The sequence below is a fragment of the Meriones unguiculatus genome, chromosome 10 (genome assembly GCF_030254825.1).
Source record: "Meriones unguiculatus strain TT.TT164.6M chromosome 10, Bangor_MerUng_6.1, whole genome shotgun sequence".
NCBI lineage: Eukaryota > Metazoa > Chordata > Mammalia > Rodentia > Muridae > Meriones > Meriones unguiculatus.
Genome location: NC_083358.1, coordinates 35,797,306 through 35,814,482, shown reverse-complemented (window position 1 = coordinate 35,814,482; position 17,177 = coordinate 35,797,306). Strand labels below are relative to the sequence as shown.

General features: G+C 44.0%; 1 long non-coding RNA gene across 1 annotated transcript; it reads left to right on the top strand.

Annotated features, from left to right (window-relative positions):
* Window positions 1-1,952: 1,952 nt before the first annotated feature.
* On the top strand, window positions 1,953-16,740 carry LOC132657024 (uncharacterized). The gene is made up of 3 exons (XR_009594868.1): window positions 1,953-2,279; window positions 11,521-11,586; window positions 12,423-16,740. It is a non-coding gene; the product is annotated as an uncharacterized LOC132657024 (long non-coding RNA).
* Window positions 16,741-17,177: the final 437 nt, after the last annotated feature.

Sequence of the window (17,177 nt, the reverse complement as noted above, 5' to 3'; positions counted from 1 at the left end):
TACATTAACCACCTTCCCTAGGATACATGCTCATCTCCCAGGCCAATATTGGAGCACTCATTTTAAAAACTCTACTTTAGGCCTTACCTCCTTTCCATCAACCCCCCAACTCTAGGTAAAAAAAGAGAAGGTTAGTGGGGAGAGGGGTCGCAGACCGTTTGCTTCTCCCAGCTGTTTAGAGTCAATGGGCTCTTTTAGGGCTGTACCTAAAAGAACAGCAAACGCAACCAGCAGCCTCCTCCCAGGCCCTGTGCCCTGAATCTTTTCTCTCCCTGTGTCTGCTCCAAACCGCCACGCCATCTGTCTCCCTGGTCTCTCCAACCTGCTACATGCCACACGCCAGTACCACGTGCTCCACCTTCCCTTTCTGGGCTCTCATCGATCTCCTCAGAGTCCTAGACCACGCCCCTCTCCATGCCACGTGTGGAAGGCCAAGCCCGGCAAGAGACAATTAACAGCTGTGGACGAGCTATAGCCCAACTAAAATCCCACACTTGGGATCAAAACCAAAACGTAGTTACAGGACACAACGAAGAAGGTTTACAAAGAAAGCAGAACTTCCATCACACAACATGGCTACCTCGTTAGCGGTGTTGTTCTGTTTGTCATTGAAAAACAAGTGGAAACCAAGTTAGGGGACAAACCAGCAACTCACTGGGAGATAATGTTAGTGATATTTTCTCAAGAGGTATTGGCCAGTGGAGGCCTCACTTTCCTCATGTCCCGTGGGTGGCAGAGAAAGACCCATAGCTGTGACACCACAGCCAATGATGTTATCAGGACCTTCCAGATTCCTTCTTTCGAACCTTGGCCACAACACTGCCCAGTTACGCACTTCCCTTCCCATCTCTCAATGAAGAAATAATCAAATAGTTAGATGCAACTCTGAGCAATCCTGTCTGCAAAAGGGCCACTGTACTTGTCTCAGGGTGCTTGTCAAAGGTCACATGGTGGAATTCAAATCATTCAGCCGTCATTGGTAACTGCACAGAAACTGCCTTCGGGACTTCCTGCATGCGTACAATCACACCGTCACTGTAATTCTGGACATGACTTTGTATGTACCAGGTGGCCAAGCCTGGTTCCAGGTTCTTCATTTATATACCATGTGTAATCCTCACAGTGGCTTCATGTGCTGGATGCTACTGCTGTCCCATTTTCCTGGTGAGAAAGCTGAGGCACAGAGAGGTGTGATGGTATAAAGTCACACTACTAGAGTTTAAATTCAGGCATTCTGTGTTCACTACCTCCAGCCTCACTTCTTTTCTTCTCTCTGCCCCCTCTTCCTCTTTTCCTTTTATTGTGACAGGGTTTCATGTAGCCCAGGCTGGCCTCAAACTTCTTATGTAATTTTAGGATAGCCTTGAACTGTTGATCCTCCTACCCCTACCTCCGAAGAGTCTGGCTAACATGCATGTGCCAGGAGTGGAGCTCCTTGCTTGACTACACAGGAAATACAGCCAATCTATTTTATGCTTTAATTATCTGCAGGTAGATGAGGGAAGGGGTTGGGGGTTGGGGTGGGGGGGTGTAAGAGGAATGTAGAAAAAGGAAGAGGTGGCCCAGAGGGCTGGCGAGCAGTGAGGAGTGGGGAGGTGAAGTTCTTCCGCTGTGGCTCAAATCTGCATTCTTCTGTGGCTTATTTGCAGATCAGGTGTTAGGGGCTAACAAATGGGAGGACTTTAGAAAGGTCCTCAGGCTAAGCAAACGGCTGTGTACACACACAGCCCGGGCAAGATGAAAGGCTCCGGTCAGCAGCCGAGACCACTCAGACCCCTTATCTGCTGGGCTGGCCCTCTGCAGGTTTCAAAAAGCCCAAGAGGGAGATGCTGGCAGAAAGTTCAAAGTCAGTTTTTTTTTTTTTTTTTTAACAGATAGCACAATCAAAAGTGTGTTTATCTGTTGAAATATTTAGGAGAACAAGATATCACTTTGACCTGCCTACACCTGTGACTTTGTGAATGCCGTTACAGCGTGTTTTAAGCTTGTTTGTCGTCTTAATCTTCAATGGGCTTCTGCGTGTTTCAAAGGACAGATTTGGAAAGAGGGAGAGAATTTCTTTCTGCTTCACCAGGAGAGGTATATTTGGGACTGCCGCTCTCTCACACACGCATTTTGGAAATCGGAGCAGAAAGGGGCATTGGGTACAATGTCAGCCGCAGACTAGGCATCCACGTCACAGACGTCACAGACGCAAGTGCTAAGGCCCGCAGCTGGGGTCGCCACTGGACTGCCCACACAGCCCTGAGGTTGGAGCTGCTTTTGAGCGACTGAAGGAGGTGAGTCCAGACTCACTTGTTCACACTACGGGGCTAGTTTACAGGAGTACTTGGTTGACAGGAAAGAAAACTCATTTGGTCATTTGAAAAAGGGAGAGGTGGGGCCTGAGGGCTGAGTCAGCAATTAAGAGAGGGTCGGAGTTTGGTTCCCAGCACCCTCACTGGGTGGCTCACAACCACCTGTAATCCAGTTTCAGGAGGATCAGACCCTCCCTTTTAGCCTACACCTGTATCTGCACACTAATGCACAAATAGACACACACGTATGCACACATTAAAAAAGTTAAAGAAGGGAGATATTTGGAAAAGCAGAAATATTTATGTGCACATAGAATATCCTGTTTCTCACTTTTCTCAAACCGGCTTTTGCTGAGCTTACTTACTTGTGTTCTTAACCCTGCTCCTGGAGCAGTAAATGAAGGCAACGCTGTGTGCTCAGCAGAGTTATGGGCTCAAAAACCAGCTAAGAAGAATGCACTTAAAATGTCTGTCCTTGCTTATGAAAGGAGCACATGGTGGCTTCCTGTCTCTTCCTTACATTCTCAGTGCCGGTACCATGAGCCATCAAGATGGCGCTCAGTGCCCCTGAAAATACTGTCTGGACAGCAGGAAGAAGGACTTAATGCTAGCCCTTCAGAGTTGGTGAGAAGTGTGTGGCCCCCAGACATGCTCTGTAGGAGGCAGATGAGGCAGAGAAGAAGGAACACTGGGCTCTGTCCAGAGCTGGCTCTGTCGAGCCTCTGAGGTCAGGATACCCATTAGCTAGCTCATCTTGAGAAAGGCTTTTTTTCCAAAACGAGAGCCTGATCTTTGGCCTTCTCATTCCTGGGCTGTGTCTAGACATAGAATAGGTGCAAAGGTAATTGGAGATGATGAGAAAGCATATTCAAGATGGCAGTCCCAACCTCGATGCCAGTCTCTTTCTGCAAGGAGGGTGCCAAGAGTGGAGTTCTGTGCTCTGGGCTGCTGTCCGCTGCCACCTCCACAGTGGTTCTTGCTTGTGCACTGCCTCACTTCAGATACGGGTCTCCATTTAGAAAGCAGAGGCAGCTCCTGTTTTGACTATCAAGCCAGACTGCTGTCTGCAATAGCCATCATAGTGACTACTATTACCACCACATACCAGACACTGTGATAGGCAATGTTGCTTTATCTCATCTTTTTCAATCTTGTTGTAAGCAAATAAATGCAAATTGACGTTGCTTCGGGATATCATTACATTCCCACCAGTTGGCAAGAGTCATGACAAAAATTGGTGAGAATGTAAAATTGTGCAGTCACCTCTGGGTAAAACCAGGGTGGGGGTAATCCAGTAAGACAGAGACATGCACATCCTGGGAAATCAACTACCCTTTTCCATAAAACGCCCCAAAATACCTCTCACACACCTATTCCAAGAGACCCACAAGGATTCTCAGGAAGTGTCGCTATGAGAGAACCGAATTGGAAATAATGTAAATACCGATCGCAAGATGGAATAGTCATCCTTCTGTAACCATGAGAGATTGGTTCCAGGACCTTCTGAGGATACCCTAACCTGTGGGTGCTCAGACCTCGGACAAAGTGGCACAGCATCTGTGTGGAACCTGCACAAGTCCTCACATCCATCATGTGGGAGATCTAAGGCAAGTGTCATGTCGATGCTGTAATACTGTGCTACTTAAGTAATGATAAGAAAATAAAAATGTCTGTGTATGTTCAGTATAGGCACAACTCTTTTTTTTTTTTCTTGGTTTTAGAGACAGGGCTTCTCTGTGTAGCCTTGGCTGTCTTGGACTCACTTTATAGACCAGGCTGGCTTTGAACTCACAGAGATCCACCTGCCACTGCTTCTCTGAGTGCTGGGATTACAGGTGTGCACCACCATGCCAGCTCAGGCTTAACTTTTATCTGACTCGTTTTCATTAAGTCCACAGATGAAAACCTCGGCTTTTGAGGGTCACTGTATTCATTAGTAGAATATAGAAAAATACTTGGAATCAGGCAACTCAGTTCAATGAAACTTTTCTGAGCAGAGCAGGGGAGGGCTTTATCAAAGGGGCCTCCTGCTGTTGCTTGTAATATTTTATTTCTTAAACTGGGTGACAGATGAAATGAGTATTTATTATATAATTTTAATACCTTTTGGGGTGTCTCAAAAATTCATGATTCATTGGCTAAAATAAATTAACTTTATTAAAATAAAATAAGCAATGAAATTGAATCCAAATGTGCTGGAAGTTGGAACCTGTAGAAAGGACCTTTGGTCCCCTCTGGGACAGGCCAAAGGGACAGGAAGGCCAGCTCTGGTTCCAGCCATGGGCCTCATGAGACCTGTGACCACAGCCTGGCCTAGGAACATTCCAAGCAGAGGGAGGGTCAGAATGGCAGGACGGGAGCAGATGCGGGGTGTGAAGCTAGGGATCTCCCGAGGTCCCGTCATGAAGCGGGGAGGCGATGGATTTATACATTTAATGAAAGGGGTGACTCTGGAAGAGTAATAAAATTGTGCTCAAGGAGCCAGGTATGTTTGGTGAGATTTTAAAAGGAAATGTACACTCCAGAACTTCTTTTCCAGTATAGGTCTTCTGTTAGATCAGGTAATATTTTTGAAAAACAGCATTACAAAAGGTTAAATGTAGAACAGATGTAAGTTATAAAATACAAGCTGATCAAAGCTGAGATTTTGAGACAGATATGTTAGCAAATGATGATAAATCCGTCCCAGTAGGACTGTAAGAAGCAGACAAATGTAACTATGGAAGAGAGAAAGTCAAGGGTTGAAGCTGGGGGAGGGGCAAGAGTGAAAACAAATGTTGGTGTTAATTCCGGTGAACCCACGAACATCAATGAACCCACAGCGGCAGGGACAAACATCACAGACACAATATATTCCATGTTCTCTTCAAAGAAGAATCGCATTCCTGGGTTGGGAATAATCCAATTACTGATTCAGATCCCCAGTGTTCAGCGATCTTTTTTAGACCAGTTTCTGACTGTGGCTGTCAACCTTTCCCAGCGTCAGAGGCTGGCTTTCTGGTTTAAAGCTTTCAAAATTGGCTTTAGAATCTGGGCATCTCAACCTCTCATTAAAAAGCCAGATAATTTATAGTCACGTCATTAACCCGCTTCCTCAGCTGCCATGATAAACCTATCATTGGGGAGAGATTTCAACAAAACATTACAACTTCTTTCTGGGAAGGCGGCAGAGAAACAAAATTAAATAAATCAGGCCCCTCTGTGTCAATAAATGAAGCCCACGAGAAGTAAACTATTTACTGAGGCTTAAGTGAAACAGAAAACATTTAAAGATCAAGAAAAAAGGAGGTAATTGTTCAGCCTGTCAGCAGGGGACCGCTGTGATAATTTGATCTGAACTCTGCTAACAAATGACCCAGCCCGTTCTTCCAACTTTAGTATCTGTTTATGCTCCTACAAATTGAAACCCCACCGCTCAGCTGCCCAGAACAGGGCCCGGTACAATAGCACATCGGCCGACGATTAGTTCAAGCTGGGGGTGGATTAGCTGTCCATCCCAGGCCTCCAAGCCCTCCAGAATATTTTGTCTTTCCCTGCTGGGGTAAAAGGGTGCAGACATATGCAACCAATAAAGAAACAGGCTTCTATGGACTGGAGGTTGAGTGGAAGGAATGCAGAACAAAACTATAAAATAATAATAGACAAAGGGGCAGCGAGGACCGCGGGAACTCAATACCTCCTCTGCTTACCCAGGCAGGGCTGGAGCAGCAGCGTCCCCTCAAGATTTTAAAACGGAAAGAGGCCTGTTGTGTGTGATCTCCCAGCACAGGGCTCTGGGCCAGGCATGCCAACCATCAGGACTGACATAAGATCAAAAGCCTGATAAATGAGAGGAGAGGGAATGTTTGACCCACTAAACCGTATTCTACAAGAATCCCAGGCTTTTAAAGTAATAAGAAAGGCCATAAATTACAGTGTCTCGGGTAGATCATGATAGAGTCTGATGCACATGAATGTTATTTGGATATAATATTTTTAGAGAGCTTCACGTTCACGGGCAACAGACGGCTTAGGCATCTAGTCCATGTTTAGCGTTCTTCAGTCGGGAGAGAGAGCCCACATTTGGAGAAAGGCAACTTAATCTTCTTGGAGTTTCAGAAGCTAAAAATGATCATTTGATGAAAAATAGGCTTTGAATAAATGAGGGCAAATTCAAAATGACACTGCACGTTCACATGCTGCCTCCTTAGATGGATAATGAGGCATATCGAGGAAGGAGAGTTTCATCATTGAAACAAAAGATAAACAAATGAAGGCAGAAGGCAAGGCAGCATGGGGCACCGGCTTCAGAGGCTTTTCTCTCCTGCTGAGGGCTGGCCCAGCTTGGTCAGTGGCTTCTTCAAGTCTCAGTTTCCTCATGTGTAAATAATAATAAACTCTGTGTCCTAGCCCTATTTCAAAATCAAAAGGAGGCAGCGTAGATAAGATAGACTGATTTTTAATACAATTAACACTAAGAAAGCACTGTATAAGGTTTTGCTGATTTGGTTGGTTATTACAATTATCAACAAAACAGACTGATTTATAGAAAGAGGGTCTGAAAGCAAGTTTAGATAAGCATACAACAACAAACACTACTACCACCAAGAGAAACCAGAAAGCTTGTGAAAACAATACCCTAGTTCAAAAGCCACTGCCGATTTCTTACTAATTGGGTTGTTTCATTGACCTTTATTCTAAACAGCTTCTGCTGTTCAGTGTATTTTCAAGCCACTCCACCCAACTTTCTCTGAGTCAATGCAGGTGAGCTCTCCAGCAGAGGGCACTGGAAGATGGGAAGCCATTTTCAAAATGGCTGCCTACACACCTCAAAGAAAACAATTAATACTAGCTACTGAGGTAAAAGCACTGATTTCTGCTAGGAAAAATTGTCTTCAGACCAAAAGCATCTCAATATCACAAATGTTTTTTTTTCTACTAGTTTGTTGCTGAATCAAATAATTATTTAGGGAGACTAAAATAACTCCAAAATCTCTGAGATGAAGAAGGTGATGAGGAATGAGAAAGAAGAAGAAGAAGAAGAAGAAGAAGAAGAAGAAGAAGAAGAAGAAGAAGAAGAAGAAGCAGCTTCACTTCAAACCTGTTTGCCCAGTGGTTTTCATCTTTTGAATTTATTATCACTGTTGTTGTTGTTGTTGCTATGTTGATGCCAGGGAGACCCTTGGAAGGTCTGGAGATAATTTTATTGTCACAATTGTGGCAGAGGTGTAGAGAGTAGAGCTTGACACTGGCATCTAATGGGTAGATTCCAGGGATGCTGCTGTACATTCAACCAGAAGCAAAGACTGTTGTAAGTGGTTATTAATATTTACTATTGGTTTATCTTCTAGTAAAGCTTGCTGTTAATCTTAAACAGCTGTATAACCAAATCACCACACAGAGTCTGGGTTTTTAGTTAACCTAGAGCACACAATGCTGGGCAATATTTACTCCCTCCTAAACCTCCACGCCCTCAGTTTCCTAACATTTAGATTTCCCACATTTTACTTGCTTTTTGTGAAATCTTAGGTCTGGTTCATGCTCCACGTCCTCCAAGCTCTCTCCTTCAGCTCTGCTCTCCTCACTCTCTTCTTCTCCTCCCACTCTTTCCTGCTCTCTAACTCCTCCCCTCTTTTCTGTCCTCTGGCTTCTCCCATTGCACAACATTGTATCTAGTTGCTTTATTTTGTCCTGTTAACACAAGAGTTGAGACAGGATGCTTATAATGAGTATCACAATGCAATATCCGGAATGAAACAAGAGAGTTGGGGGTGGGGAAATCATCATTTGAATTAACAAGGGTAAGGCATATACATTTTAAAAGAACATTATACCAACAAAAGACGTTTGGGTCAGCTCTACAACAAAGCATTACCAAGATGTCAGTAGAAACATGCTTGGGGAGGCCTTGATGGGCTCTACACACAACACTCGTTTTCCACATAGCTTACCTCATCCAGTCTACATATGAGCTCGAAAGCAATAACTGTGGTTGAGCCTCTGAATTGAAATGCTCCCTCCTGGAGAGGGGAGAAAAAAGATGATAAGATTCAGAAAGTTAACAAAACTTAGGAGGTTCTTGGTGCTTCTAAGACTCAGAAAGTTTAGAAAGTGACAAGATTCACAAGGCCCTTCCACAAGGCGACATAAGCAGTGAACACCAACTAGCAGGGAGAAGGCTGTGGCAGAGCTGATTGCAGACTGCTTTGGAGGCTCCAGGGACACACCTTCTGTACTTGGTCATGCAAGCCTTGGGTTTTTGGTGATACAGCTACCTTTGAGTCACTTGTGCCCAATAAGCTACTTACTGCCTTAATGACTAGACTTGGGTGAAATAATTACTTTGTTACTTATGTTATATTTTATATGAGTAGATGTCTTTGTTTACATCTCTCTAGGGAATGTTATATAGTGTGGGGGTGTGTCTCAGCAAATAAAAATAAAAATAATAGTAATGATAAGCAAAGGTTGATTATATCTTAGCTACTGAATCAATCAAAAAGCTATATGTACATGGCTTCATTGTTCAAGCTCTAACCTCCAGGAAAACCAGTCAGATCCCCCAAATTCTTTTATCTACACAAGGAAAAGCAGGCTGGAGACCGAATAGTTGCATTTGTATTTAGAACCCCTAAGGATGATAGGCATACAGGTCGGGAAAGAACTCCAGAACCAAGGCTGCGTGACACTGCACCTGCTCAGTCACGCTGGGCAAATTAAAGTCTCTGGGTCTCAACTTATCATCTCAAATCCAGACGGATTCCTTTAGCCTTTTAAGACAGTGGTAAAGTATAGATTAAATAATGCATGTGAAGCATGACCTTCTTATCGACAAGAGGGAGACCTGTGCCTAGGTTACACCAAGGGCTAAAATTAGCCAGCATGTATTAGATGTTCAAGGTATACCATGATTCACATGGATTGCTTTACGTTAGCCCTTCAACTAGTGCCAGTTACAGCTGGAAAGGAGGTGCGTTTACTGTCCGTCTACTTAGTGATAGAGGCAGGGCTTGTACCTTGAGCAGTTTCATGATAACATGTACCCTCTTAACCCCTAACCCCCTCCACCTATCTCTGAAAGTGTTCGAGATCAGTAAACCCTGGAGACCACCTCAACAACATTATTAATTTTTCAAATGGACAACTGAGTCCCCGAGGATTGAGCAGTTTGCTTGTGATAAAGCTGGCATGGGAAGTGAAGGTGGGGCAGGATCCCATGTCATGTGTCTCCCAACAAAGGACCATGCTACATTATCCCCCTATTGCCACCCCTCCTTTTTTTTTCCCAAAGTAAGATACCATTTTTCCAGCACAGGGTAAACACAGGACAAACCATTTAGCATGTTTGTCTTAATAACCCGACTTGACTGAGATGGATGAATTCACATTCAGTCATCATCTAAGCCTATTAAATATTCTTGGAGCTGCCGTATAGATTTTAATGGATGTTGAAACACTGAGCCTGGTGTTTACGGCTCTTTTAATCTTGCCAGTTTTGCTAATATGATTAGGTCAGGAATCATTTCACATAGAGACTTAGATGTCAAAATAGAACACAGAACATTCCAGAACATTTTGTCACTTCATTTCTTTTCAATAGAGGATTTGGATCTCAGCTATGAGCTCATTAAGGAAAAAGCAAAACCCAAACCCAACAGGAATAAAAGATGGCTGGGCAGTGTGGCATACACCTTTAATCTCAGCACTTGGGAGGCAGAGGTAGGTAGATTCCTGAGCCCTGAGTAGGCCAACCTGGTCTATAGAATGAGTTCCAGAACAGCTAAGGCAACACAGAGACACCTTCTCTCAAAAACACACAAAAAATGATAATGTAAATGGCTAAAAGCAGGATGTGGGCAGCTCAAGAGACACCTGGGTAAGAAGCTACCATTGTTCACTGTTACACCCAGTTCATAGTTGGGCTACATCCCTTCGGGAGATCCTGGAACTTTTTAGATTGATATCCTGGATACTCCCTAGTTTCCATGCATGAAGATAGAGTTGGCATAGGCCAAAGAGTCTCAGCCCTGGGTTTTTATTAGAACATCTCTGTAGATGGTGAATGGTGACCACATGAGCTCAGCCTCTGGGGAAATGATTGAAAATGGACAAATGCCATGTTGAGCATAGTTTGCCCTGGGAATGGAAAGAAAAAAAAATGTCAGAGGAAGTAAAATAGGAAATGAAGAGATCAAAGGGAGGAAGAAACAGATTGAATTGAGCCCATTCTTTGGGTTCAACTTTGCACTCAACCAATATGAAGCAAAAGATTAGCTTCTACCAGTGGGAACATGGGAGAGATGTTTTGAACAGTGTACCCTGACCTCTAGCAGCTCCCTCTTTCCACTCTGAAGATAGACAGCAGAGGATAGATGCTAAGAGAAGCCATGCAAGATTCCCACAGAAAGTCCAATGACAAATGTGTTCAACAATCCTCAATCCACCCACAATGTTCTTAAGCTCCAAGATATGTGGACATATGTGACTCATCCTTCATAAAACCCAGATGCTCCTTCCCTGGAGGAAGTGAGTTCGACAAAGAGCCAAGTACTATTTTTGAAGATTCTGGGCTAGAACAGAGCACCCAAAAGGCAGAGTTTGTGACAAGAAAGTTGACAAAGGACCATGGCTCTGGGTTATAATGGATCGATGAGCTATAGGCAGATAAGCTCAAGCTACAGTCCTTGATCCTGGCCTGAATGTCTGCTCATCTCAGATCTTTCTAAAACCAAGATACCTGTGTCTTCTTCTAGTCAGATAGTTTCTACTTATGTTTTCTAATTGAAGCTTTGGCACCTCTGCCCAATGCAACACAAGTCTTTCAATAACAGTGATCATCGTTCCCGGGAGACAACAATACACAAAATAGACAAAAAAATTCATGGAGCATATGTTTTAGTGGGCAACAGGCAATCAAGTCAGATCAGTGGACTAAACATATATATACACACATGCAAATAGAATATAAGGGTAGGCTCTGGGTTGAGAATGAGTACTGTTTCTGCTCTGGAGAGCTAAAGGCTGCTTTTTGATGCACACACAGGTGTGCACAGGGCATGTGCATGAGTATGTGTGTGTGTTGGTAAATACTGGAGGTGGGAAGGGCAGGAAACGAGGGACGTGTCTGAAAAAGGACACCTGGGAGGGCTCCTCGACGGGCTGACCAACCTTGATGGAGAGTTAATGAACCTGGGAATGGCTGGGAAGATAGCCCCTCTGTTTAACGTCTCTCCTTCCCTTGCAGCAAGTCCGTGTTCCCTTCCTTTATGGGTTTCCAACAGGTTTGACCAGCAGCCTCCAGGGAAAACTGGTAAGACTGACACACCACAGTGAGATATGGTTTTCCAAAGGCCAAATGTAAAGATGGTACTTTGATGTCTGTCTCTAGTACACCTGGAGCAGTCTTTATTCCAGAGAAGCCAGCCAGGGGTCTTCATTCTCTAGCTGGAATAACCAGAGGTAGTATGGAAAAGGTGGGGAGCAGCCCTGGGCCTAGGGAAGCATCCTTATGGGTGGAAATAGTGCCCACTACTTTTTCAGTCATATGTATCATATCTCTGAAAATGCTACTGAATGGGAGAGACTTAGAGCCTAAGATGAAAATGCACCCCAAAAGAGAAATCCTTCCATGCAGAGCTGGGGTAACAAAATAGAATGAAGGAGAAAATTCCCGTGGCCACTATTCTTGGAAGTCTCAGGAAAATAGAATATAAGGATAGGCTCTGGGTTGGCAATGAATGCTGTTTCTGCTCTGGAGAGCCAGAGGCTGCTTTTTGACACTTTTTCATTGACCCACAGCTTTGCATTTTCAGACAAGGAGAAGTTTGTGATGTTAACAAATGATGCACTGACCTCTCCCCCATCCTTCTCTCCTCTCTGTCTCTACACACACACACACACACACACACACACATACACACACACACACACTCACACACACAGTGGGAGGAAGGGAGGTAGAGAGAAAGAGAGAGAGAGAGAGAGAGAGAGAGAGAGAGAGAGAGAGAGAGAGAGAAAAGTTGAATTGGAGATATCTAAAAGTCGTTACATTACCAATCTAGCCACCTCATGTCAGCAACTGGTGTGTATAGATTTCAGGTTCGTGGGGGCTCAAACCCAGCTGTCTCTTGTGTTTCTTGGTTGCAGGCCTGAATAGCATGATGAGTGTCTAAAAGCCCTACTTCCTGTCTGAAGACAATTAGAAACTTGACCTCTTTGATTATCCTCAATGTTCTCTGAAACTCCAGTCTTGAAGCCTGAAGAAGTAGAGGAGATGGCTCTAACTGTCTACCTGCTTGTTCTGCAGGGCACTGTCCTCCCACCAAGGCTCCTGTAATCACATGGGTTCCTATGTTCCATATTGCCAGACTCTGAGGTAGAACCAGCCCCATTGTGATTCCCAGCCCCACCTCACCCCCCACCCCCCCACCTCTATTAAAGAAGGCTTTGCTAAAGTTTGGGATGATGGAAGAGGGAAAGTAGTTCATTTTCAACAACCACATCCCTCTGCATAGCCAAGACCCTCCTCCTCTTCTCCAGGAGCTACAAATTCACTCCTCCCCAACTCCTGATCACCCTCAAATGCAACAGATCTACCACAGGCACTCCAAACTACCAGCATGCTTAACCAAAGACCTTCCTAGTAAGATTCTCTCTCCTTGGAAAACAGCTCTCTGGTTAAACTGTAAAGCAGTGGTTCCCGTAAGTGAGGGGCTGCAGTGGTTCCATGGAGCCTCATGTGGTATCAGGCTGCTATAGCTCATTCACTTCCTGAATGTTCAGTTGGAGCAAGTTTGGGAGAACATTCATGGATCCAGGGAGCAGGAGGTTTTGAACCTCAAGTGGGAGATCTACGGTGGACACCAATCTCGAAAACTCCAAAGAGATTTTTTTGGGGAAGCCTGTCTCTATTCTTGTCTGGAAATCTTACCTATGTGTGGTACACACCTGTGGCTTTTTGCCTAGCATCTTTCACTTCAAAATCCCTCTCACATGCTGACTGGGGCCTTCAATCTCTTGCCCTAATGTGTCAGGGCATGGAGGTACAGCTATGGAATCAAACATTCTCTTGGCCACTCTGATTGCCCATCAAGTACAAAGATCCATTATCTGCTGGAGCATGTTCTTGCCTCTGAACTCTAGCTTTTGGACATCAGCACCTCAGGCCTGTAAGAGATGAGGCAAATGTCTGAGTATTTGTGATGTGGCAGGGTGTCTGCGTGGGTCACTTGCGGCAATACTTTCATATCTTCGAACTCACTGCTCATGACTTCTGCCCCCAGGGCACAAACCTCAAGAGCAAATGGTTTGGTGATGCCCCGTGGCCCCTCCCTCTACTGGATTCTGCCACTCTTCTGCCCTCCATCTTGCTCACCAATGTTCTTATCCCCCTTTCCTTGAGGGTCAAGTGATCTAGTATACATAATCTAGTATACGTGATCTAGTATACATGATCTAGTATACGCTGATCTAGTATAGAGCTCCCACCTTTCAGTCATGTGAATGGCATCCTTGCTGGTTTGTTTGACTGTTTATGGGACAAGGTTTCCCAACTACGAAGTCCTCCTGTCTCAGCTTCCCTGATGCTGGGATTACAGGTGTGTACACTATGTGCAGCCACTTATTTTTTTTCCTTTAAATTACTATAGCTGCTTCCAGTCTAATCTTACAGTTCCTTAATGTGTTTCTTTAAGTAAACTCACTGCTTAAGCATTTTATTTTAAAAGAAAACCTTACACCGTAACTTTCGATTCGAATCCATGCTGTAAGTAGATTTTTAAAAAACCCAACAGGTAGGATTGTCGTCAGCAGTAACTAAGGTTGTTCTCTGACAAAATACTAAAGATTTGTCAGTAACAAACCTTGGCTGCTCGTCATTTGAGACATGATTGAAAGGCAATGCTTTCGCTGGCTCACTGGTGAATGTGCTGCCCACGGTCTATCTAAATCAGGGAAGGGCTGCTAATGAACAATTGATAGTTATGCACTTATGTTTGTTTGGCTCCTGTTCTGAACCCATCTCCCTTGCCTAACTAGTCTGTACACCCCTCTGTCGGGGAGAATCAGGCTTGACCTCTCACTAGGCAGTAGCTCCACCCACACAGCTCCCTGTCCCAGGCTTCAGGAAATGCTTGTGTTCAGCCCAGCGTGCAACTTAGCTTCGGAAGGCTGTGCTAATGATGCGTTTTTAGAGCTGTCGAGACTATTACTTTGTCCTCAAGAGTAACTGGGTGATGGTGTTGGGGAAGCTTTCTTGTGCAGTAGATGGAGAAAATACAGACACCCACCACTGGACATCGTGCAGAGAGTGAGAGACTTTGGAACAGCCAATCCTCAGTGAGATGTCTCCATCACATCTTCCCCTCAAGGAGCTGGGGAAATTTGCTGAGGAGGATATGAGAAATTGTAAGATCCAGTGGGAATGGAAGACGCCAAGGGAGCTTTATGTGCCTTCGAGACACAGCAGGACCGGGACACATATGAACCCACAGAGACTGTGGCAGCAAGCATAGGGCTGGCACAGGGTCAAGCAGATGGGGTCTCAGAGCTGAGAGGGGAAGTGTGCATAAGCTTCCATCTGTGACCAAGAAGCCATCTCCAATGGACAACCATAAGCAAAGGGAAAAACAATGGAGTCTTACTGGGAATATCAACCACACTTAAAGATGGGCCCCGTGACCAACAGCAGATAGATGGTCAACTCAAAATGAACCCAGTGGCATTTTTGGAGATTCTTTTTTTACCTCATAATGTTTTTTAATTTTTACTTTACTGGTATTTTGCTTATATATTATAGTTTCTGATTCTGTGTAGTATGGGTTTTCTGTATGTGTATGTGGGGGTGCATGTTTGTGCATGTGCCTCTATGTGCTCCCACGTTCTTTCTTTGCTTTTCTTTTTCTCTGTTTGTTTGCCTGTTTGTTTTCTAAAAAGAGAGAGAAAGAAGGTCTGAAGTGGATAGAAGAAGGGGAGGATCTGGGAGGAGATGGTGGAAGGGAAAACTATTATCAGAATATATTGTTTAAAAACGTATTTTCAATAAAAAGGGTTATTAGATGATGGTAAATCTAACTCATCAGAAATGAGCAACCTCTCTCTAAACAGCAGGGACTATGCTTCTGGAAGAGGGCCTCAGATCCTGGCCAGACCTCAATGTTCTCAGACACGATGATTTCTACTTCTCTTTGGCAGTTCCATGAATCAAAGCAAGCCTAAGGAGACAATCTGGCTACTCTCCTGTGATGAGATTGTATTGATAGGTGGCCTGGAGCTTCAGTGCCTCTGCTTAAAGCTTCACCCCCAGCGGTTGCCACTCTTCGGAGGCAGTCCAAGGTCTATGGGGTAGGGACACTGGAGGAAGTTGGTCACTGGGGTGCCCCGGAATGCTATATTTTGTCCTGGCTTTCTGGATGATGCCCTCTACCGTTCTTGATGCAGGGGAGCAGCTTCGCTGTGCTCCATGAGCACCCATGATGTTCTGCCTTCCCACAGCTCAGAGACAATGCAGCCTCTGCTACAAGGAGCCAAAATAAGCTGCCCTTTCTCCTAAATTGTCAGGTATTGCATCACAGCGACAGCCAGCCAACCTAACACCCTGGAATTCTCAACTAGATCTTGAAGTAAGCTCTCTCTTTTGTGCATATTTTATGCTGATATCAAGATTCAGAAGAAAAGGTACACGTTGTGGTGAGTGGGTTTATCTTGTTAGGTTCCTGGAGGAGCCTCAAGTTTCCTCTCACTGCCCTTTTGTATTGTTGAGTGGCCTGGTTGGATAGGTGGGGGTTTAGGCAACAAATATCATACTTAAAGAACATTAATACTTTCTATGAAGTAGAAGAACTCAGAACACTAGGCTTCTATACTAGGTTTCTTAGACCAGGAAGTAGGAAATACATAGGTAGGAAATATATACATATATATATGTGTACATGCACATGTGTGTGTGTGTATATATGTGTGTGTGTGTGTACATACATATAGGCACACGTACATACATTTATATATTTGCATATATAAAATATGTATTACATATTCATGTACATATATACATACATATGTATGTGCATATATACATATCTTTTTAATTAATTAGCTTGATACTTAACATTAAGGGCAGTATCCTAGATTGCAGTAGTTAAAACTTCAGCAGACTCTCAATGAATCCCCAACAGGAATGATTTGTTAGCAAGAGGCGAGATCACCAGCGACACTTCATTTCTGTAGAGTAATGTAAACTAATTATGTACACCGTGGAGGCAAGGATTGGTCCTGCATGAGAAATGGCAGACGATTGCATTATAAAAGGAAATATTAATTCACACAACATAAAATTAAAATTGATGACAAACTCCTTCCCGTTTTAATTGTTCCATTCTTTAATCACTATTGTCTCACGGCAGCAGACGCCACCTGCCTCAGGAGACACACAAACGCACTTGCCTGAAAGGACACTGAAAAAAGGCTACTCAGGAAATGATTATCTATTTGCTCTTTCTTTCATTCCATGGAAATTTATTTTCTCTCCTGGGAAATAAAATTTAACATTCTTTATTTGGGGAGAAGTTTTTGTGTTTTTTTTTTTTTCCTCATCAAATTACGGGATTTTTGATCAGAGAGATCCTAGGCCTTTTAATAAAACGAGGCATAACCATCTAGATAACGCGACATTCCCAGAATTAACATTCTGACCAGAGGGCTGTGCTTTATGCATTTCCTCAACCGCAAATTGTTATTTGCCACTACTTTCTGTCCCTGAGCACTCCAGATAAAACTGACAAGATGATGGGCAGATTCTTATCACCAAGTCGTCTCCATAGGTGCAAGGGGGGAAAAATGTCTAATTGAATTATTTAGGTTTTGCTATTCCAAAAGCAAAGGTCCAAAATGAGCAGGTCTTAAAAG